Source organism: Rhinatrema bivittatum, chromosome 12 (assembly GCF_901001135.1).
Source record: "Rhinatrema bivittatum chromosome 12, aRhiBiv1.1, whole genome shotgun sequence".
Taxonomy (NCBI): Eukaryota; Metazoa; Chordata; class Amphibia; order Gymnophiona; family Rhinatrematidae; genus Rhinatrema; species Rhinatrema bivittatum.
Window position 1 is genome coordinate 43,892,356 of NC_042626.1, and position 23,780 is coordinate 43,916,135.

The 23,780-nt window shown below is 41.4% G+C and overlaps 1 protein-coding gene across 5 annotated transcripts in view; it reads left to right on the plus strand.

Annotated features, from left to right (window-relative positions):
• Positions 1-23,780, plus strand: part of KIRREL3 (kirre like nephrin family adhesion molecule 3) — a 1,312,393-nt gene that overhangs the window by 999,752 nt on the left and 288,861 nt on the right. The window lies entirely within an intron of this gene.

A 23,780-nucleotide genomic window follows, 5' to 3' on the forward strand; every position in this document is an offset into this window, starting at 1 on the left:
TAGATAGTAGAGATGTGAATCAGAACCGGAATCTGTTTGGATTCCGGTTCCAATTCGCATGTGGGGTTTTTTTCATCGGGCCCGATCGTGATTTTGTTTATCGGCTGCACCCGAGCCGATAAACAAAAAACCCACCCCGACCCTTTAAAACGAATCCCTTTGCTTCCCCCACCTTCCCGACCCCCCCAAAAAAACATTTTTCAGGTACCTGGTGGTCCAGTGGGGGTCCCGGGAGCGATCTCCCGCTCTCGGGCCGTCGGCTGCCACTAATCAAAATGGCGCCGATGGCCTTTGCCCTTACCATGTGACAGGGTATCCGTGCCATTGGCCGGCCCCTGTCACATGGAGGGAGCACTGGATGGTCAGCGCCATCTTTAAAAATGGCGCGGGCCATCCAGTGCTCCTACCATGTGACAGGGGCCGGCCAATGGCACAGATACCCTGTCACATGGTAAGGGCAAAGTGCCATCACTGCCATTTTGATTAGTGGCAGCCGACGGCCCGAGAGCGGGAGATCGCTCCCAGGACCCCCACTGGACCACCAGGTACCTGTAAAATGTTTTTTGGGGGGGGTTGGGAAGGTGGGGAAAGCAAAGAGATTAGTTTTAAAGGGTCGGGGTGGGTTTAGGGGTTATTTTTGTGTGCCGTTTTTCCCACCCTCCCCCAAAACGATAAGAGAACCCCCACGATCAATATCGTGGGGTTTTCCTATCGTTTCGGGGGAGCCCCCGTTTTCTGATGATTTTGAAAATATCGACGATATTTTCAATCGTCTGAAGCCCGATTCACATCCCTACTAGATAGGTATTTATATATCTATGGGAAGCCCACCTAGTAACTCGAGGTGAGGTTTAGGTATTAGTGTAGGGGTTAGAGGCCACGTTGACATTCAAAGTGAGACACACGAACAGCACAGTGCTCTCTTGTGAAGAGGCCCAAGTAAGTTAGAATGTCCTGTTAGAAAGGTAGTTGTAAAAGCTGAAAAAGTCCAGATGTATGTAAATAGAGATCATGCAGATAAAAATGTCTCCAAACTGCATGTATCATCTGATAAGCAAGTTGTGAGTACATATAAAAATAGAAATACAAATAAAACTATTTAATGTCTGTATGCAAATGTCAGACATCTGAAATAAGACTGGAGAGTTAGAATGTATAGTGCTAAAGGAAGATATGGACATAATAGGCATCTCAGAGACTTGGTGGAAGGAGGATAACCACAGGATACTGTGATACCAGGATACAAATTATATAGACATTGACAAGTAAATAAAATTGGTGGAAGGGTGGCACTATTTGTTAAGGATGGCAGAGAGTCAAGCCGGATAAAAGTTTTGCAGGAAGTAAATTGTACTCTCAAATCCTTATGGATAGCCAGAATGAGGAAACAGACTGCAAAATGCTAACAGAGATTAGATTGGCTAGTAAAATGGGCAACACAATAATATTGGGAGAATTCAATTACCCAAATATTGATTTGGTAAATGTCACATCAAGATGTATAAGGGAGGTAAATTTCCTAGGTACCTTCAATCACTGTTTCATGCGACAGTTGGTCATGAACCAACGAGAGGGGGAACTATATTAGATCTAGTTCTCAGTGCAATGCAGGACCTGGTGCAGGAGATAAAGGTGCCAAGGTGGTGGATCTGCTTGACAACAGTGATCATAATGTAATACAATTTGACATAATTACTAGAGGGTGAATACTAAGGAAAACTCCTGCAGTATTATTTAACTATAAAACGGGAGAATATGATAAAATGAAGACATTTGTTAGAAAAAAAACTGAAATAAACAACCCACAAGGTTAAAAACTTATAGGAGGCATGGATGCTATTTAAAATTACCATTCTTGAGACAAAAATGTATTCCGTGCATTAAAAAAGGTCAAAGAAAAACCAAATGACTGCCGGCATGATTTAATAGTGAGGTAAAAGAGGCAATTAAAACCAAAAGGCATCATCAGGGGAGTTGGATTCAGATGGTAACCAACATGGGTCCTGATTTCTATGGTCTGGATCCTGATATGCAGAGATAAGGGAAAAAGCACAAGACTGCTTCTATGGCCAAGTCCAAAAGCAAAGTAAGTCAAGCAGCATTACCTGAATTTTCAAGAAGGCTTCTCACCCAGTAAAAATGTTACTAGCAGTAATTTTTTATGGGTTTGACAGTTACCTGGTTTTTGATTGTAAATATTACTACCCTTACCATAAGGTTTGGAGGTAACTGCACGGACTACCCTTAAGAGAAACTTGGGGGTAGCCTGCAAGGCATGGCAGATATTACCATAAGAAGTTTGCTGGGGAGACTGGATGGACCATTTGGTCCTTTTCTGCCATCGTTACTATGTTACAACATCCTGGGTGGATAAGCATTCAGGTTCTTATACTTAACCCAACATCCAACTCCCCCTACCCTCCATGGGAATGGAATGTGAGATATGTGCCTATCATTGATTATATTACTAGTACAAATAAAGTGGCTCAACATCAACTGAACTGGATGATTAAGTGTCATGGCACAATAGGGAAGGGATGTAGATAGTGCAAGTATTTCACATTTTCTTTCCAGCCCAATGTTCTGAATCTGAGATGAAATTAAGTGCCATTCTTGAGTGGAAAAGTAAACAGTAGGGGAGTTATCTGCAGTCTCCCTAGGCACTTTTCCAGTCTAGTCAAATGTGGGTTTAATGGCCAAGATGACAGGAATGTATGGGTCCAGCATGTGAGCAGTGGAGGCAGGCATAATTTAAGACCAACCCAGTAGGCAGGCCCAACTTAAATATCCAGAGTAATGTGTGTGCAAAGGATATTAAAGCAATCAAGAAGGTGCGGCATCTGTAAAGGACATTAACAAAACACTGGGAATCATTCAGAATGATACAAAAATGTAACGCTGAACTTTGGAAAAAAATAATTTCAAATGTTTGCATATTAAAGTTGCTGCTGTTTGCCATCTAGTGAGAGGGTTATAGCCTATGTAAAAAGATATTTTGGGGGAAATAGATGTTTGCCTTGGACCTTAGAAAGCAGATGATCTCAGAATGGTTACCAGTAAAGTTTATTTGATGGATTCTGTTGATGCAGTGAGCAGCCCTGATTCAGATTTCAGCTAAAACCAATATATTTCAATAGTGACCTGTGACAATATGTTATTATTCACACATATTCCATCCCACCTAATTTATAAACTTCTGTAGTAGCCAAGCAGCTGCTAGCTGGTGCCATGCATAAACGTTTAGTGAAACCAATATGTGAGCACAGAAAGCAATATATTTCCAGCTCAAACTAATTTAAAGGAAACTGTACTGACATGGTTTTAGTCAGAGTAATATAGTTTTTGTTTGCAGAGAGAACCATATAGTGTGAAAGGTGATAGGAAATAGATTATCTTATACAGTATTTCTAAAGGAAAGGCTGGAGAGTGAAGTCCATGAAGCTGAGCTACAGCAAAGAAATGTGATGGTAGACATGATTGCAATTGTGATGACACAAGCATGGTGATATAATAAAGCTCTATATTATATATGCTTTGTGACATGGGGGCCCCACTACAGCAGGAGCAAAGAAGGAGTTCAGAGGAGACCAGAACCCTACTCACCTGCAGAGCAGGATAGCTGCTGAGTCATGGGAGGCAGTCCAGATACAAAGAAATATGACGGCAGAAAAAGACAATTTGGCCCATCCAGTCTGTCCATCCACTCAATTTAGCATTAGAATTCTCAGCACTTCCTTAGAGATCACCTGTATTTATCCCATGTTTTCTTGAATTCAGATACCATTTTTGTCTCTATCACCTCCACTGAGAGGATGTTCCATGCATCCATCATCCTCTCTGTAAAGAAATATGTCCTAAGATTACTCCCCTTTCAACCTTATCTCATGATCCCCTTGTTCTAGAATGCCCTTTCCATTGAAAGGGGTTCACTTCTTCTGCATGGAAACCTTTGAGATATTTAACTGTCTTTATCATATCTCCCCTATCTTGGTTTCCTCAAGGATGTACATGTTTAGATCTTTAAGTCTAACCCCATATGCTTTAGAACAAGGACCACCGATCTTTTTAGTAGCCACTCTGTGGACTGATTCCATCCTGTTTATATCCTTTTCAAGATGTGATCTCCAGAATTGTACACAGTATTCCAAATGAGGTATCACCAGGGTCCTACTATATACAGAGGCAATATCACCTATCTTTTTCTGCTGACCATTACTCTCCCTATCCAGCCAATCATCTTTCAGGCTTTTGCCGTCACTTTATTCATCTGTCTGGCTAACAAGATCATCAGATACAAATCATTCTCAGATCCCACTCTTCCATTGTGCTTAGAAGAATTTCATCTCCAATACTGTACCTTTCGCTTGGGTTTTTGCATCCTAAATGCATTACTCTGCATTTTTTAACATTAAATCTTAGCTGCCAGACCATAGACATAAGAACATAAGAACATGCCATACTGGGTCAGACCAAGGGTCCATCAAGCCCAGCATCCTGTTTCCAACAGTGGCCAATCCAGGCCATAAGAACCTGGCAAGTACCCAAAAACTAAGTCTAAACTAGACCATTCCTCAAGCTTTGCTAGCCCTCTTCATGTTTTCCACATCTTCCTAGATGTCTACCCTGTTACAGATTTTGGTATTATTGGCAAAAAGACAATGTTTTCCCAACAATCCTTCTGTTATGTCACTCACGAAAATGTTGAAAAGAACCAATCCCTGAGATCCACCATGTAAGGTGCCTGGGCAAGGTCTTCACATGAAGCCATTCCTGCAGTTTAAGCCTAACTGTACAGGACACGGTTTTGATTTGATGACTCAGGGAAATGCCTAAAGGGCTCAAGTGAGCTTTGGCATGGCTAGAAATCTGGTGTGGAACAGGAATCCAGCATGGATCAAGAATTTGGGCTAGTTGAGCAGCATTCCCACAGGAGACTGTTGGATCAGCATATGTGTGTCAGGTGAGGACTTCGTATATCCAGCCCTCAATCTGGGGACACACCCAGTGTTGGTTCAATTGTGAACTTCCAGGGATGTGGCCAGCCCCCACCAAGTTGACTAGATAATTCTATTGTGGTGTTCTGAGAGGAAGCCAGTCTTGCAACTAACCCTGAGAGTCCATGTCCAGAGCACCAGGAATTGCAGGTTTGAGGCCTGCCATTCCTGATACTTTTTACATAATCTTTCTTGTGTGCCTCTTTCTGTTTTCCTGTTATCAGTGAAAGAAAAAGAAGTTAAACAAAAGTAACCTCTATAATTCAAGCCTATCTATAAAAATAATTCCAAGTTAATCTATTAACCTTTCATAGATATGACAGCACTTCCTGGGTACTTGAGTACTCCTCCATTGGCCTCAAATTGCAAGACAAGGTGCATTATAATTGCCTACTGAACTACTGTCTGCCATAACTTCATGGCAAATTAAAATGTTGATTTTCTAAGCTACTGGTTTGCCAATCCTGACTTTGAGAATTCCCAGTGGGTGATTTTTCCGGATGTCCACCATCCATTTATTTATTTAGGATCTTTTTAGTCTACTAATTCAAAATACTTGGTTTTAGCAGATTGCCATACATGAGATAAACTTGGTCTCAAAACTAGGCTGCTTTATATTACACTGAAAACCAGTTCTCTTGAAGGGACAGAGGGGTGGCATTCTTGAGGAGTGCATTTGAAAATTATAATTAAAATCCATCTTTCACAATTGGATGTGTGCAGTGATGGGCAAGTCTAGTAGTTGAAGGCCACAAACCAATCTGGTTTTCAAAATATTCACAATGAATATGCAATTATAAATCTCATGAATATACATTGTGGCTGTATTGAAAACCAGACTGCTTTGTGACCCTTGAAGACTAGAATTATCTACCACTCATTAAATAGGTTAATTTTTCTGCGCTTAGATTGTTTGAAAGTTCCAGACCCCATGAAAACTTGTGGGCAGCTCCATGTTAAGCATAGAAGTTTCTTATGAAGCCAAGGGCTTCCTACAGAAATCTGAAACTATTTAGTGGTCTGCATTGTACAGCAATAGTCATTTCCATTTTTGTTCTCGGGATGATATGACAACCATCTTACATCCACATTATCTTATAAATAAGTGCACCTGTAGCAAATCAGCCTAATTCATCTCAAGATCCATATGTATATTATTTTTTCTAGTACCTAAAAAACTATTGTAGCATTCAAGATGGGTCAATAGCTAAATGTCTGCAGTTATCAGTCCCAAGTCATGTCACTTTATATCTGTATATGGCCTTGGATTAGTCATAGATATTCTTTGGCTAATTTACAATCCAAAAAGTCTATGGAGGTCTCACAAAAAAAGCACCCCAAAAATTAAATAATTTGTTGATGAAAAAATTAAAACAGGTTAATTTTCAAAGGAGTTAGCAAGTATATGTAACATACTATTGTAATTTTCTAAAGCCATTTACCCATGTAAGTGCATTTAACCCGGGTAAATCCTATGGACAATTCAATGGTATATATTGTAGCAATTTTCAAAAGCCTACTTATATAGGTAAGGTGCATTTACATGTGTAAAATCCAGTTTTAAGCATGTAAATGCTTTTGAAATTCAGGCCCTAAGTGGATGAGATAATAGTACAGGGAAGAGGATTTTAGATTTGTTAGGAACTGGGCTTAATTTGGGGGAAGGGGGTATATTTTCTGAAAGGATGGGCTTCACTTTAACCAGAATAGAACCAGCTTGCTGGCACTAACCTTTCAAATGGAGATAGCTCAGCTGACAGTTGCCAGAAGCACATGATTCTGAATGATATTTATTTGAAGGATATGAATAGAACAGGGAAAATGAGGGCATCCCAGTAGAAAGGTTACAATAAACGCTATAGTGGACCAGATGCCTTTAAGTTAAAAGCAGACAGAGCAGAAAGATTCCAAATTACCCCTGCCAACTGATAGCAGGTTATTATTAATACAAACAAAAAACATACTTTGAAATGTCAGTATACAAGTGCTAGAAGTATGAAAAATAAGATGGGAGAGTTAGATTGTATAGCACTGAATGAAGTACAGTAATTGGTATCTCAGAGACCTGGTGGAAGAAGGATAACCAATGAGACACTGATACCAGGGTACAAATTATATCGAAATGATAAGATGGATCAAATTGGTGGAGGGGTTGCACTGTATATTAAAGAGGGCATTGAGTCAAAGATAAAAGTTCTACAGCAAACAAAATGCAATGTTGACTCTTTATGGATAGAAATTCCAGGTGAAAATGGGAATAAAATAATAGTGTGGGGTGTATTACTGTCTACATTCCAGAATGAACAAACAGACAATGACATGCTAAAAGAAATTAGGGCAGCTAACAAAATCAACAGCATAGTAATAATGGGTGATTTCAATTACTCGAGTATTGGCTGACTGAATTTTACAAAAGGACATTTTAGAGAAGTAAAGTTCCTAGATGAAATAAATGACTGCTTCATGGAGCAGCTGGTACAAGAACCAACAAGATGGGAAACTATTTTAAACCTAATCCTTAGTGGAGCACAGGATTTGGCGCGAGAAGTAGCAGTATTGTAACTACTAGGCAATAGTGATCACAACATGATCAAATTTGCGGGGGGAAAGGAGGTGATAATACCCTTGGACAGGTCCTTAGTGAGGCCTTACCTGGAGTACTGTGTTCAATCCCATATCTCATAAAGGATAAAGACAAGATGGAGATGGTCCAGAGAAGGGTGACCAAAATGGTGAGGGGTCTGTATTGGAAAACTTATGAGAAGAGGCTAAAGGATCTAAATATATATACCTTGAAAGAGAGGAGGTGCAAAGGAGATATGATACAGACTTTCAGATATCTGAAAGGTTTTAATAATGCTTGATTTTCAAACCTTTTCCATTGGAAAGGAAACTGTAGAACTAGGGGTCATAAAATGAAACTCCAGGGGGATGACTCAGAGCCAACATTAGGAAATACTTCTTCACAGAGAGTGGTGGATGCTTGGAATGCTTTTCCAGAGGAGGTGGTGAGGAAGAAAACAGCAAACAAATTCAAAAGGCCATGGATTCCTAAAACTAGAGGTTGGAAATGAAGAAAAGGGTGCATGGGGGTAACCCGTGTGGAGCGGCAGTTACTACTCTTAACAAAAAGCACAGGGATTACTTCCCTTAACCAATTAGCCTTGATGCTTGTGATGCAACTGCAACATTGCTCTGTGCTTTGGTGGCAGGGGGAAAATTGGATTCAGATGATAGCCAACGTTGGGCCTTGACTTTTATAGTCCAGGATACTGATTTGCAGACATTAGGGACAAAATACAGGACTGCTTCTGTGGCCAAGTCCAAATGTAAAGCACATTCAAGTAACATTGTCTGAATTATCATGAAGGCTGCTCACCATGTAAAACATTAGTAGGTATAATTTTGTAATGGGTTTGACAGTTGCTTAGTTTGGATTGTAAATATTGCTATCCTTAACATAAGGCTTGGGGATAACCTGCATGGAGCGGCATTTGCTGTCATCAGTGGAGACATGGGAATAGCTTGCACAGAGTGGCAGTTACTACCATAAGAAACTTCATGGGCAGAGTGGATGGACCATGTGGTCTTTTTCTGCTGCTAAAGAAGTTAGGGCTGTTCAGTTTGAAAACAGATGACTGAGGGGGGATATGATAGATGTCTACAAATTCATGGAAGGACTTGAACAAGTTTATGTAAATCGGTTATTTTCTCTCCCAGATAATAGAAGAACTAGGGCACTCCATGAAGTTAGCAAATAGCTCATTTAAAACAAATCGAAGAAAATTCTTTTTCACTCAGCACAGAGTTCTGGTATTCATTGCCAGAGGATGTGGTTACAGCAGTTGGTGTAACTGGGTTTATAAAAGGTTTGGATAAGTTCCTAGGGGATAAATCCATAAACTGCTATGACGCTAATTAATAATTATCTAATGTTTGGGTACTTGCCAGGTACTTGTGACAGTATGGCATATCTTATGTTATTTTTTTATGTTAAATTTGAAGGAGAACACTAAAGAACTCTACTATGACAGCATTTAACTTTCAAAAGAGTGACTATGATAAAATGAGGAAAATGATTAGGAAAAAAACTGAAAGGAACATCTGCAAAGGTTAAGAGTTTACATCAGACAAGGACCTTAATTAAAAATACTATCTTGAAAACTCAGATCAGATGTATTCATCACAGGCGGAAGGAAGACTAAATGACTACCGGCATGTTTAAAAGGTGAAATGAGGTGAGAGAGGCTAAAATAGCTAAATGAACATATTTCAATAAATGGAAAAGGGATCCAAATGAAGAAAACAAGAAACATCATAAGCACTGGAAAGGTAGATGCAAATCATTGCTAAAGAGGCAAAGAGAAAATTTGAAAGAAGCTTGCTATGGAATCAGGCACTCATAATAAAAACATTTTCATTAGATGATCAAAGGGTAAAAGGGGAACAGGAAAAACAAGACCATATCAGAGCAACTAGCATGAAATTGTTATATAGGCAAAAAATAAGTATTTTAAATAAATAAATAATAAAATGAATTCTTTGCTTTGATCTTCACTGAGGAAGATATAAGAGAGATACCTATGCCAGAGATGATATTCAAAGGTGATGATTCAGAGAAACTGAAACAAATCTCAGTCTACCTGGAAGATGTAATCAGGCAGATTGAAAAAGTAAAGAGTAGCAAATCACCTAGATCAGATGGTATACATCCCAGATTGCTGAAAGAACTGAAAAATGAAATTGCAGACCTGCTATTGGTAATCTGTAAACTTTCATTAAAATCGACTATAGTACCTGAAAACTGAAGGGTTGCCAATATATTGCCAATTTTTAAAAAGGGATCCAGGGGTGATCCAGAAAACTACAGACCAGTAAGTCTGATGCTAGGCAAAATGATAGAAATTATCATAAAAAACAAATTTACTGACTATATAGATAGGCATAGTTTAAATGGACAAAGCCAACATGGATTTAGCCAAGGGAAGTCTTGTCAGAGCCAGTTGATATAGTATATCTAGATTTCCAGAATTCATTTGACAAGGTTCCTCATGAGAGACGTCTTAGGAAATTAAAAAGTCATGGGATGGGGGCAGTTTCATTTTGTGGACTGGGAACTGATTAAAAGATAGAAAACAGAGTGGGGCTAAATGGTAAATGTTCTCAATGGAGAAAGGTGAATAATAGAGTGCCCCAGGGATCTGTTCTGGGATCACTGCTTTTTAACATGTTTATAAATGACCTGGAGATGAGAACAATGAGAGAGGTGATCCAATTTGCCGATGACTCAAAATTATTCAAAGTCGTTAAATCACAAGAGGTTTGTGAGAAATTACAACAGGACCTTGCAAAACTGGGAGACTGGGCATATAAATGACAAATTAGATTTATTGTGGACAAATACAAAGTGATGCACTTAGGGGAGAGTAACACAATTTATAGCTATGCAATGCAAGGTTCCACATTAGGAATCACTATTTAGGAAAAGGATCTATGCATCATCATTAATAATATGTTGAAATCTTCTGCTCAATGTACAAGAAAGCAAATAGAATGCTAGGAATTATTAGGAAAGGGCTAGAGAATAAAACAGAATATTAGAATGCCTCTGTATCATTCCATGGCGCAACCTCATCTTGAGTATTATGTTCAGTTCTGGACACTACATCTAAAAAAAGAAATGGAAGAATTAGAAAAGGTTCAGAGAAGGGTGACCAAAATGATAAAGGGGATGGAACAAGTCCTCTATGAAGAAAGGCTAAAAAGGTTAGGACTTTTCAGCTTGGAGATGATGGCTGAGGGGAAATATGATAGAAGTCTGTAAAATAATGAATAGAGTGGCACAAGTAAACGTGAATTGGTTATTTACTCTTTCAAAAAGTTCAAATCTTAGAAAACATACAATGAAGGCACTATGTGATACATTTAAAAATAATAAACTTTTTTTTTACTCAACGCTATTGTAATATTTTATTTATTAATGTTTTTTTATCTTCTTTTACTGTTATACTTTTATTTCCATTTATTGTGTATGGTTTATTATGTTTATTGCCTAGCATTTTGCTTTGGTGATTAAGACATTTTAAAAAAGATAAAGATAACGCATAATTAAGTTCTGGAATTCATTGCCAGAGGATGTGATGAAAGATGTTAGAGTAGCTATGTTTAAAATTAGTTTTGAACAAGTTCCTGGAGGAAAAGTCCATTAGCCATTATTAAGATGGAGTTGCAGAAATCCACTGCTTATCCCTGAGATAAGCAGCATGAAACCTATCTACCCTTTGGGATCCTGCCAGGTACTTGTGACCTGGACTGGCCGCTATTGGAAACAGGATACTGGGCTTGATGCAACTTTGGTCTGACCTAGTATGGCAAATCCTATGTTCTTTAGCACTCTTTTAATTATTTGAAAAAAACACATTCTAAGCCATCTAAGCCATGTTTTCCCAGTTACTTGTAAGCCATATAAGCCATGTTTTCCCAGTTACTTGTAACCTTGGTTCTATGTAATGCTTGTTGCAAAATTGTGTTCCACTATAAACCGATATGATATGTATCTTGCCACATGAATGGCGGTATAAAAAAGTTCAAAATAAATACATACATACATAAATAAATAAATAAATAAATAAATAATGAAAAGAAAATACACTTGAAATTCAAAGGGGTTTGCAGGTAACTTTTAAGACAGCTAGATTAATCCTGAGATTTAAATTTCCTGCCCCTCTCACTAGCAAAACTTTACCATGGTATGTCAATACTTGACTGAAATTTTAGTTGGATAAAAAGAGGCAGGATGAGAGGGCATTCTGAAGGCATGGCCTAAGATTTATCCAGCTAGTGCCAGTATTTAGAATTAGCCTGATAAACTTAGCCCGGTAAGTCTGGTCAAACAAATTTACCCTCCTAAAGTTACCCAAATAAGTTTACCTGGTATATTCTGCTGAATATCTGGGTAAGGTTGTCTGGAACTTTCCTGCTCTCTGCCTTACTCAGTATGGACTACTTATTGAACTACATAAATCCTAATAAATCATAAAAGTAGGCATATTTGTTAATTTATTGAAATGTATGCAGTACCTCTTTCTTTACTCATTATAATCAGCCATAATGAAATCAGGTTTGTTCAGCAGCCATGGTTAATGAACTGCAAACTACTAGCCAATAATGAGTCAATGTAGAACCAACAATTGCTTAAACATGGTAGGAAGGTGCTATATCACTTGACAGTGTCTGACTCCATCATTAATTACAGCTTTGCTCTTTCTTCCAGTTTAATAGAAAGGGGAATAAATACATGGTACATCCAGGGCCAGTGCAAGGGCATTAGATGCCCTAGGTGAAACTTCAACTATGCTCCCCAGCCCGGCCTCCGCACATACAATTAACTGTAGAGAATTGACATTGTGCATTAATATAACTAAAGAAGTCTGTATTTATAACAGCAAATATATTTTACATGAAAAGTATATGATAGGAATGTATAATAACTATTGCTTTAACTTAATTTCCTACCTATCCAATCTAACTTGAGGCAGGATATTATAAATATTTAACAAAATACAGTGTAAGAGTGTATGCCAAGGCTATACTTTTTGCTCAATATAGAAAAGTCAACAAGACAAAATAAAATATAAAATATTCAAACCAAACAAACAATTTCTGCTACATTTTATACAGGATCTATATTAGAAAGACTGCATAATAGTATTATACTTTTCTTGTTTTCAGTTTAGCAAATGTAGAAACAACTTTCTTCAAGAAAGGCTTTGTGCATTTTCATTTTCTATTGACAAGGTGGCCAGTTCAACAATTCTTTCTTGCATCATTGAGGAATGAATATATGTTTTAATCAATTTTAGCTTGGAAACGCTTTGCTCACCACTTGCCACAGACACAGGGAGGGTCAAGAGGATGCGGAGGGCAATAAATATGTTAAGGACACTATCTATCACTTTATCTGCATATAAATTTCAGGGCATCTTGTGGTGATGAGCTCTTTTGAATTAGTCTCACAATGACTTGCAATTCACTGCACATATCTGAAGCAACAATATCTTTGGAGTCTCCATTTTATAAAGCCTGCTCCAGTTTCAAACAGTTCCAGAATTTTATTTTGATGTATTAATCTGCAATCTGTGCATATTATAGAGGAAGCCAAACACAGAGCTGATTTCACATATCTGTGTGAATCTTTCTTCAACTGATTATATTGCTGTGACAAGGACTGCAAATTAAAAGTTCACTTTGACTTTTTCCTCAGCACTCTGAATAGGCTCATCATCGGCTTCATATGTGAACTGCTTCTTCTTTCTTCTAATATGGTCTGGATCTGGTTCAAAGAATGCTGATATCTCCAACTCCTCAGCAAGTTCACATGCATCTACCAGTGTTTTTGCAAACCCCTCATCACTCCTGCAGTCTAAAAGAAATTTCTTGGTTCCACTCAGTTGCTCAGTGGTATTATATATGTCAAATTCTTTCATTTGCAGTTGTTTGCTAGTCATATTGATCTAAAAAAAGATGTCATGCCAGGCAACAAGAGAAACCACAAACTTTTTGCAAGATCTTGTGCCTCTACTTGTGAGGTATTGCCAGATGATCCTGTTAGCCACTGCTATTACTTGCAACATTAACATGGAATAGACTTAGTTTTTGGGTACTTGCCAGGTTCTTATGGCCTGGATTGGCCACTGTTGGAAACAGGATGCTGGGCTTGATGGACCCTTGGTCTGACCCAGTATGGCATGTTCTTATATTCTTAGGGTGGTGTCATAAGCAATTTAAATTAGTGTATCATAGACATCACTTAACTGATAGCAAAGAGGTTTCAGTGCATGAATTCGACTTTCCCATCCTATTTCATTCAATGGTTTCACTGTAAGAGTAGGCACATGGCCTCAAAATAAGTAGCAGTTTCAGACACCCAGTTACTGTGTAACTTGTATAATGATAATAGCCATGGGACTAGACACTTTCTCCTGCAGGTTTAAAGACTCATTTTGACCTAGCCAACACTTTGAGTCTTACAGGATATATAGCACTATATTGTAGCACATATATCTTTAAATGGAGAAAGTAACTTTAGGATACAGATTTTTGGTACACACAAGAAAGGCAACAATCATCAGAAAGTCACATGCTCCTGGACTTATACCAAGAAACAATGACTATTCTACAGTATAATCCCTACTGGCAGTCTTTCCATTAGGCAGACTCAGATGATTGCCCAAAGGAGTGGTTCCCAACCTGGGGGTCTGTGAGACCACCACAGAAGGTCCTGCCAGAAGTGAGGCCACCAAAGTACAACTGCCGAGTAAAAGTGCATACTGACCTCATCTCTAAGGAGCTGTGCTATAAGGCTGCTGCTGCCTAATCCCACTGCCTGATCTCAAGTGGTGAGAAGGGGAGGAAGAATGTAGCTTCTAAGCCCAAACCAGTGTGGTAAGGAAGCAGGGAAGAGTATGGCTGATTGCCACCACAAGGAGCCTGAAGCTGTGCCAACAAGAGGGGAAGCACAATGTCGTCAGCACCTTCAGCAGCTGCTGTTCCACATGAGGCGGCAGCTTGATAACCTTGAGGAACATTTCTGGATATTGCTACATTTGCTCTGGATGCCCTGCTGGCCTGAGAGTGAGGAAGAAAAGCTGTATTGAGTGATTAGTATGCTCATGGTGGGGCAAGATTGGATGAGGGGGCAGGAAGAAGGAGGGAGGGGGCTATGGGAAGTCAGCACTCGGGAAGGGGTGTAGAAAACGTTACAGGAAGGAGAGGACAAGAGGGAAACCACATGAGGGAAAGGGGCCTTAAGAGAGAGAAGGACAGGAAGGAGAAACTTTGGATGGTGCTATGGGTGGGGGGAGGGGGAGAGAAGGGAGATAACTCTGGAGGGGACCACAGATGGGACAGGAGGGAAAGGAAGGGGCATGGGGGAAGAGAAGCAGAGAAGGTACTCAAGAAAGGGGCTATGGAAGAAGAAGCACAGGAGGGAAAGCACTTGGGAAGAGGCCTTGAGGGTAAGGTTCCAGGGAAGAGGACATATAATGCAGAAGGCAGAAGGGAAAGCATTAGGGAAGAGGTGGGAGGAAAGCAAGGACAGGAGAGAGGGCACGGGAAAGGGGACACAAGAAACAGTGCACTCAGAAAGGAGCCATTGTGCAGAGAGGGCACAGCCGATAAACAAAACCGCGATCGGGCCCAATGGAAAAAAAACCACATGTGAATCGGAACCGGAATCCAAACCGATTCCGGTTCCGATTCACATCTCTAATGGATTGTGCTCGACCCTGGGAGCTATTACAGCTGTTGCCAGCCCCCAGGGAACTCTAGACCCATACATCCACTGACTTTGTGGTGGATCTCCCCTTCTAACATGGCTCCATGGTGATATGGGTGATTGTGGACAGATTCTTTAAAATGACTCACTTCGTACCTCTCGTTGGCCTCCCTTCTGCTCCTGAACTAGCCCGTCTCTTTGTACAACATATCTTATGGCTACATGGATTGCCATCTCATATCATCTCTGACAGAGGGGTTCAATTTACTGCCTGTTATTTGAAGGCCTCTGCTGTAGGTTTGGCATCTCTCTGGACTTCACCATGGCCTATCACCCCCAAGGCAATGGACAGACCAAAAGAAGTAATCAGAGCCCCAAAAGCTTTCTCAGCATATGTCAACAAAGACAGGACAATTGGGCATCCTTATTACCCTCTGTGAAATTCTCCCACAACAATCACGTCAATAGTGCCACCGGCTCTTCACCCTTTCAGATCGTGTACAGGAAGCATCCGTGGGTACCATTCCAGCTACCTCTTGCTGTCAACTTCCCGGCAGCCTGGCTCACTGCTCAGAAACTCCATGCCCTCTGGACTCAGGCCACCCAGCTAATATTGCAGGCTGCCACACAAGCTAAAAGATAGACTGACACCAAATGCCGACCAGCACCTCAACTCAAGGAGGGCGATTTGGTGTGGCCGAACACTCAACATCTGTGTCCCAAGGTTCCTTCCATTCGCTTGGCACCATGTTTCAATGGTCTATTCGATGATAGATGGTGTTCTTATTGTAACCATTAATCCTCTCCTGGCCTTCCAGAAAATTTCCCACTGCCATGGTCATAGTGGTAGAAGAAGACAAACAGTTTGAAGTGGAAGAAATTCTGGACTCCCATAAGCTGTGGGGTAAACTCAAGTATTTTATCACTTGGAAACACTTTGGCCCAGAAGAAAACTGTTGGGAACCTGCCACCAACCTTCAAGCACCACGTCTGACAAGGGACTTCCATAGACAATTTCCCTCAAAACCAAAGCCTCGGACCCTGAAGGAAGGAGCTTAAAGGGGGGGGGGGGGGATACTGTTACGTTTTCTGGCTCACATGTAGGCTGCGAGCTGGCCTCCCTGAAATGCAGCAGGACACCGCCAATGTGCAGCCAGTTGCCACCACTCCTACCCTCTTTTGATACAACCCTAAGCCCATGCACGCTGAATTCAGGCACATTTATAGGGCCTGCATCGCCCTCAGGTGACATCACACACCTAGTCCTATAAAGGGCTCTCTCTGCTTCTTCCTTAGCAACAGATTGACTACCTTCCAGGTAGTGGAGTTGATGCTTCAGTGCCTTGACTTTTCATCTTCAGCCTCATCCAACCTTGCCTCTTCATCTTCAGCCTCACCCAGCCTTGCCTTGCCTTCTCACCTCCAATCTTACCCTGCCTTCTGCAGCTCCAGTCTTGCTGTGCCCCTCCCTTGGACTGACCCACAGTATTAGCCATAGCCTGTGACCTGACCATCCTTGACTGCCGCCTGCCTCAACCATAGCCTGTGACCTGAACTTCTTTGTCTGCTGCCTGACTTGACCACAGCCTGATTATGGAACCTCTCTCTGCCCTCACCAGAGAATTCATCTAAGATCTGCCAGCCCCTGGAAAACCCAAAGGCTCAACCTGCAGGGAAAGGGGCTGGTATAGGTGAAGCTCTAGTCATGTCTCTGCATCGTCTTCTGCCCGTTGGCAGTGAGGACCTACTGGGTCTTTCCAGTAGGTGGTGTCAACCTCACTCCAACACAAGGATCCACAACTCTAACACCTTGTGTAAGTGTATGTGTGTTTGTATGTGTGTGTGCAGGAGAGCCTCCGTCTGTGTGTGTATATGTGTATGTGTGTGTGTGTGTGTGTGTGCGTGCTGTGCCTATATGTGGGAGTCTGAGAGACAGGGCTTTGTAGACAGAGCATATTAAGGATGTGAATCGGGCTTCGGACGATTGAAAATATCGTCAGAAATCAGGGGCTCCCCCGAAACGATAGGAAAACCCCACGATATTGATCGTGGGGGTTCTCTTATCATTTTGGGGGAGGGTGGGAAAAACGGCACACAAAAATAACCCCTAAACCCACCCTGACCCTTTAAAATTAATCCCTTTGCTTCCCCCACCCTCCCGACCCCCCAAAAATATTTTACAGGTACCTGGTGGTCCAGTGGGGGTCCTGGGAGTGATCTCCCGCTCCCGGGCTCTTGGCTGCCACTAATCAAAATGGCGCTGATGGCCCTTTGCCCTTAGCATGTGACAGGGTATCCGTGCCATTGGCCGGCCCCTGTCACATGGTAAGAGCACTGGATGGCCAGCACCATTTTTAAAGATGGCGCCGGCCATCCAGTGCTCCCTCCATGTGACAGGGGCCGGCCAATGGCATGGATACCCTGTCACATGGTAAGGGCAAAGGCCATCGGCGCCGTTTTGATTAGTGGCAGCCGACGGCCTGAGAGCGGGAGATCGCTCCCGGGACCCCCACCGGACCACCAGGTACCTGTAAAATGTTTTTGGGGGGGTCGGGAGGGTGGGGGAAGCAAAGGGATTAGTTTTAAAGGGTCGGGGTGGGTTTTTTGTTTATTGGCTTGGGTGCAGCCGATAAACAAAACTGCGATCGGCCCAATGAAAAAAAACCCACATGTGAATCCGAACTGGAATCCAAATTGATTCCAGTTCCGATTCACATCTCTAGAGCATATTAGTAAAATGTACCGAGTGTTGCTCAGGTTGTCTGGTTCACAACTGATATAAATCTTCAAAACCCAACAAAAGTGGAAAAGATAAATTTTATTTAAATGTATTAACAAATTAAGAGATGAGCTTGTGTGTGTGTATCTGTGGGAGAACCTGACAGACAGGGTTTTGCAAACAGAGTATGTTGTCTTTTCACTGTGTACATCCACTAGGGATGTGAATCATTTTTTGATGATTTAAAACAATCGTCAGATATATTTTAAATCGTCAAAAATAGTTAAGAGTCATGATACAATAGAAATTCCCCCGATTTATCATGAAAAATCGTAAATCGGGGGAGGGGGGAGGGCGGGGAAAACCGGCACACCAAAAAAACCCCTAAACCCACCCCGACCCTATAAAATGAATCCCTTACCTTCCCCCACCCTCCCGAACCTCCCCCAAAGCTTTTTACAAGTACCTGGTTGTCCAGTGGGGGCGCGGGGACCGATCTCCCACTCTCGGTCCATTGGCGCCATTTTGGCCACCGCCATCGTAAAGATGGCCACCGCCATATTTAAAGATGGCCGTGCCGTCGTAAAAATGGCACCGGCCATCCAGTGCTCCTACCATGTGACAGGAGCCGGCCAATGGCACGGATACCCTGTCACATGGTAAGGGCAAAGGGTCATCGGCGTCATCTTTATGAGTGGCAGCCGACGGCCAGAGAACGGGAGATTGCTCCCGGGACCACCACTAGACCACCAGGTAAATTTAAAATGTTTTGGGGGGCTCGGGAGGGTGGGGGAAGCTAAGGGGTCGTTTTTAAAGGGTCGGGTGGGGGTTTTTTTTTATCGGGCCATCGGCACCATTTTTGAGTGGCAGCCAAAATGGCGCCAATGGACTGAGAGCGGGAGATCGGTCCCCGCGCCCCCACTGGACCACCAGGTACTCGTAAAAAGCTTTGGGGGGGTTCGGGAGGGTGGGGGAAGGTAAGAGGTTATTTTAAAGGGTCGGGCCTCACTAAAAAAAAAAATAACGATGTGAATCGGAACCAATTCCAATTCACATCACCCACAATCAGATTTTTTCCCCCCTCTAGCCGAACCCGATCGTTAAGACGATCGGGCACACGATTCACATCTCTAACATCCACTATTCAGGGTGCCACCTGGTGGAAACCGACAGACATAACAGTGGGACTGACTGACTGACCGACCAACACAAATCTTTTATACCTATAGATAAGAATGTTTTCAAGCACAATTTAAAAGGGAAAAAACCTCAGGAACTGGACAGGCGTTAATTAATTTTATTTAAATTATCTAATGTTCCACAATTCTAACTAAGGGGGTTATTTTCCAACTCACATTATGGCCTTAATGCATGCGAAAAGCACCATAACACATGGTGCTATGCTAATTTGGAAATAGGGGAGGAGGTAGGGGCAGGATGTCTGTTAAAGTGGGCTGGAATCACAGTTTGCGAATGTTCTCTCAACCTAGCTTGATGTTACCCAGGTTGACAGTCCATCAAGCTAGGTTGAGAGAACATTGTACAAATCTCATCTTTGTGTGAGTTTCCTCACTCCGAAGGTCATCAGATCTTCACAAGAGTGCACTGTTCTGTTCTTGCATCGCACTCTCCATGTCAAAGTGGCCCCTAAACCCTACACTACTACCTAAACCTCACCTCGAGTTACTAGGTCGGCCTCCTAGAGAGGTATAAATACTAGCAGGGCCTTATAGCTAGTGTCTGTGTGTGTGTGTGTGTGTGTCTCTCTCTCTCTCTCCCCCCCCCCCCCCCTCAGTGGTTGTAGGTAGGAATTGCAACAATTGTGGTATTACCACAAAGTGCAAAAAAGTTATTGCACTCTGCAGTAATACCTATGCGAAGCACTAAGATAACCTATTTTTCACAATGTGCGCTATTAACATAAAACACGCTCCTCTTCCTATCACATGCGATAGTTTGATGAATCTAGCCCTAAGTTCATTGTGGATTACAAACAAATATACATAAAAAAATAAAATATGTAACATAAAATAAAAATTAAACATGCAATAAACAAAAGTAAAATAAAAATAAAAAACATTTTAAATTATTCTGCAAAAAATGGTACAAGTGGAGAAGTGCCCCCAGCCACATTTACCACCCACCAGCAACTCCCATCTACACCACTTCCCCCACTACACACATGCATAAGGAGGAGAGGGAAGGAATAGCTACAAATTGGATAGTGAGAGACAGAAAAAAGTGCATGCACACACCCATACACACTCATTGCCACACCATCACCTATTCTACTTTGTAACCTTCTCCAATACCATGTATAATTGTGTGTGTGCGTGCACGCACAGAGGGTAATATTGTAGGTTGAATATGGGGGCTGTATGTACAGATAAGCACACTTTCTTTCTTTCACGCTCTCTGTTATGTCCCACTCTCCTCACTCCTATGTGAATGTGTGAAAGGGGTGGGGGTACTGATGCTTTAGGGGGGTATTAGGGTTGAAGGGGGTGTATGTCTGAGGGCACTCATTAACACATGGGTGAGGAAAGAAAGCAAGCAAAATTGGCCCTTAAGAGTCATAATTAAAGGGAAAAATGTAAAAAGGGGATCAAGGGGTGATCCAGGAAATTACAGACTAGTGAGCCTGACGTCTGTGCCAGGCAAAATGGTAGAAACTATCATAAAGAACAAAATTGCTGAACACATAGATAAGCATAGTTTAATGGGACAAAGCCAACATGGATTTAGCGAAAGGAAGTCTTGCCTCACAAATTTGCCACATTTTTTGAGGGCATAAATAAACATGTGGATAAAAGTGAGCCAGTTAATATAGTGGATCTGGATTTCCAGAAAGCATTTGACAAAGTCCCTCATGAGAAACTTCTTAGGAAATTAGAAAGTCATGGGATAGGGGGCAGTGTCCTATTGTGGGCTGCCAACTGGTTAAAACATAGCAAACAGAGAACAAGGCTAAATGGTAAATTCTCCCAATGGAAAAAGGTGAATAGTGGAGTGCCCCAGGGATCTGTTCTGGGATCGATGCCTTTTAATATATTTATAAATGACATAGAAACGGAACAACAAGTGAGGTTATCAAATTTGCCAATGATACAAAATTATTCAAAGTTGTCAAGTCACAAGAAAATTGTGAGAAATTGCAAGAGGACATTGCAAAACTGATATACTAGGCATGTAAATGGCAAATGAAATTTAATGTAGAAAAGTGCTAAGTGATGAACTTAGGGAAGAGTAAACCAAATTATAGCTACAAAATGCAAGGTTTCACATTAGCAGTCACCACTCAGGAAAAGGATCTAGGTGTGATAGTTGAAAATACGTTGACATCTTCTGCTCAGTGTGCAGCAGCAGCCAAGAAAGCAAATAGAATGCTAGGTATTATTAGGAAAGGACTGAAGAATAAAACAGAGAATATCATAATGTCTCTGTATTGCTCCAAGGTGCAACCTCATCTTGAGTATTGTGTTTAGTTCTGGCCACCACATCTCAAGAAAGATATAGCAGAAGTAGAAAATGTACAAGGAAGGGCAACCAATATGATAAAGGGGATGGAACAATTCTCTTCAGCTTGTAAAAGAGACGGCTGAGGGGAGATATGATAGAGGTCTATAAAATGAGTGGACTAGAACAAGTAAGCATTAATCAGTTGTATACTCTTTTGAAAAGTACAAAGACCAGGGGACACACAATGAAGTTACTGTTTAATATATTTAAAACTAATAAGAGAAATATTTTTTTACTCAATGCATAATTAAGCTCTGGAATTTGTTGCCAGAGAATGTGGTGAAAGCTATTAGTATAGCTGCATTTAAAAAAGGTTTGGACAAGTTCCTGGAGGAAAAGTCCATTAACCATAATTAAGGTAGAGTTGCAGAAATTCATTGCGTATTATTGGGATAAGCAGCTTGGAATCGATCTACCCCTTGGAATCCTGGCAGGTACTTGTTACCTGGCTTGGCCACTGTTGGAGACAGGATACTTGGCTTGAATGACCCTTGATCTGACCCATTATGGCAAGCCTTATGTTCTTATAAGACAATTAAAATGTTTCATGTTTTATGCTTTTTCCATTGGTATGCACATGTGTAAGCACATAAACTATGCTTCTAAACATTGTAGGTAGGAATTGCAACAATTGCTGAACTCGGTGCAGACAGAATTCTGTGCATAACCCGATTTCTAAACATTGTCTGGCATCTCTGCAGTAAAAATGGACCTGCTGTACAACACACATAATTTCATCCGTTACAACAAGCACATGTACCATTTATCCATAGCAGAGAAAAGGGGTATTCTTGGCGATGTGAGGAGATCATGTGAGCGGGTGTATGCGAGTAGATAGATGCCATGTTGCCCCTTTCAGTTTTGAAGGGTTCTTACACTTTAGAAAAAAAAAATTATATATATTAAATATATGATTTTAAAAACTGGGACAGTAAAATGTTTTTTGGAAGAAAATGAAAACATGGTGACTGCCTGGGTTTCCTTTTTTTTATCTGCATAAATATGTAAATGCAGCTCACATGGTTAACAGCTGAAATATGCTGAATGGAGAGATTAGCCATCTGACATGCAATTTGGAGCGACAGTAATAAGCAGAATACTAATATGTAGATTTCTGTATATTTCACTTGCAGGTGGGGGGTCTCACAGTGCTTTAAGCAGGTGATTTTTAAATCCATTTACATACAGAAAACACATTTTTGCACATAAATGACTGTTCTAAAATGGACTCGGTGCAGACAGAATTCTGTGTATAACCCGATTTCCCATGTTCTTTTGTGCACACTGGGAAGAGGCGTTCTGGGGATGGAATTAAGACTCATACCCATACTTTTTGCACATAAGTTACCCTGCACAAATTATGCCCACTAAGAGCAGGTATGACGTTATGTGAGGTATTGTGTGCCTACTGGGTCAATTATGCAAGCATTTTCAAAGCAAACTTATGCAGGTGTGTTTGTTGCAAAAATGCTGACTGAAGTTACACCAGTCTAAGGCCCTACATGGACAGCAATAAAATCGCCTTTCAAAGTCTTGGCTGCCTATTTATGTGTAGGAGCAAATGAATGAACAAATTTACCATGACTAAAGCACAGATGAAGTGAGGTGCAGGGTGATCAAGGTGACATGCCTGGGGACACACACACACACAGTCAGTGGCAGAGCTGGGATTAGAAGAGAGGGAAATAAAGTAATTTACCTGAGGTCATACACGGTCATGGACGAGTGCCCGGTATAGCTGATCATTACAAATGGAGGGTCCTGATCCCTACTGGAGACCCGATCCCTGCCAAGACTAATGGCGCTGAGAAGCAGTCGATTGGTGGGCCAGAAATGTAATGCTGATTGGTGGCTGATATTTGTAGAGGCTATGTTTGATGTGGGCAGAGGCCTCCCCCCTCCTTACCCTCCTCTTTCATGACATCCCCTTCTCGGTGTGGGCCTGACCCCGGAAGGATCCTGAGAATCCTCCAGAGTGGGGTTATGAGACAGGGTAAAGTTAGAGGCTCGTATTGCTCTCAGATGGGTGAGAAACAATGAGGTTAGAGGGTGGATCACGTGCCTAGGTGGAAGATGGAAGAGGCTGCTGACGGTGTTACCTAGGGCCTGTCAACACCAAAAGGAAGGGCGCCCCTGTGCATTTGCACACTCCAAAGCTGGCCCTGCGGATATGTTTGGGAACCACTTTAATAGATGAAGGTACCGTTTCTCCCTCCTGTAATTTGTATTTATTTTTTTTATTATTTATAATTTTACAGTATAAGCAATAACT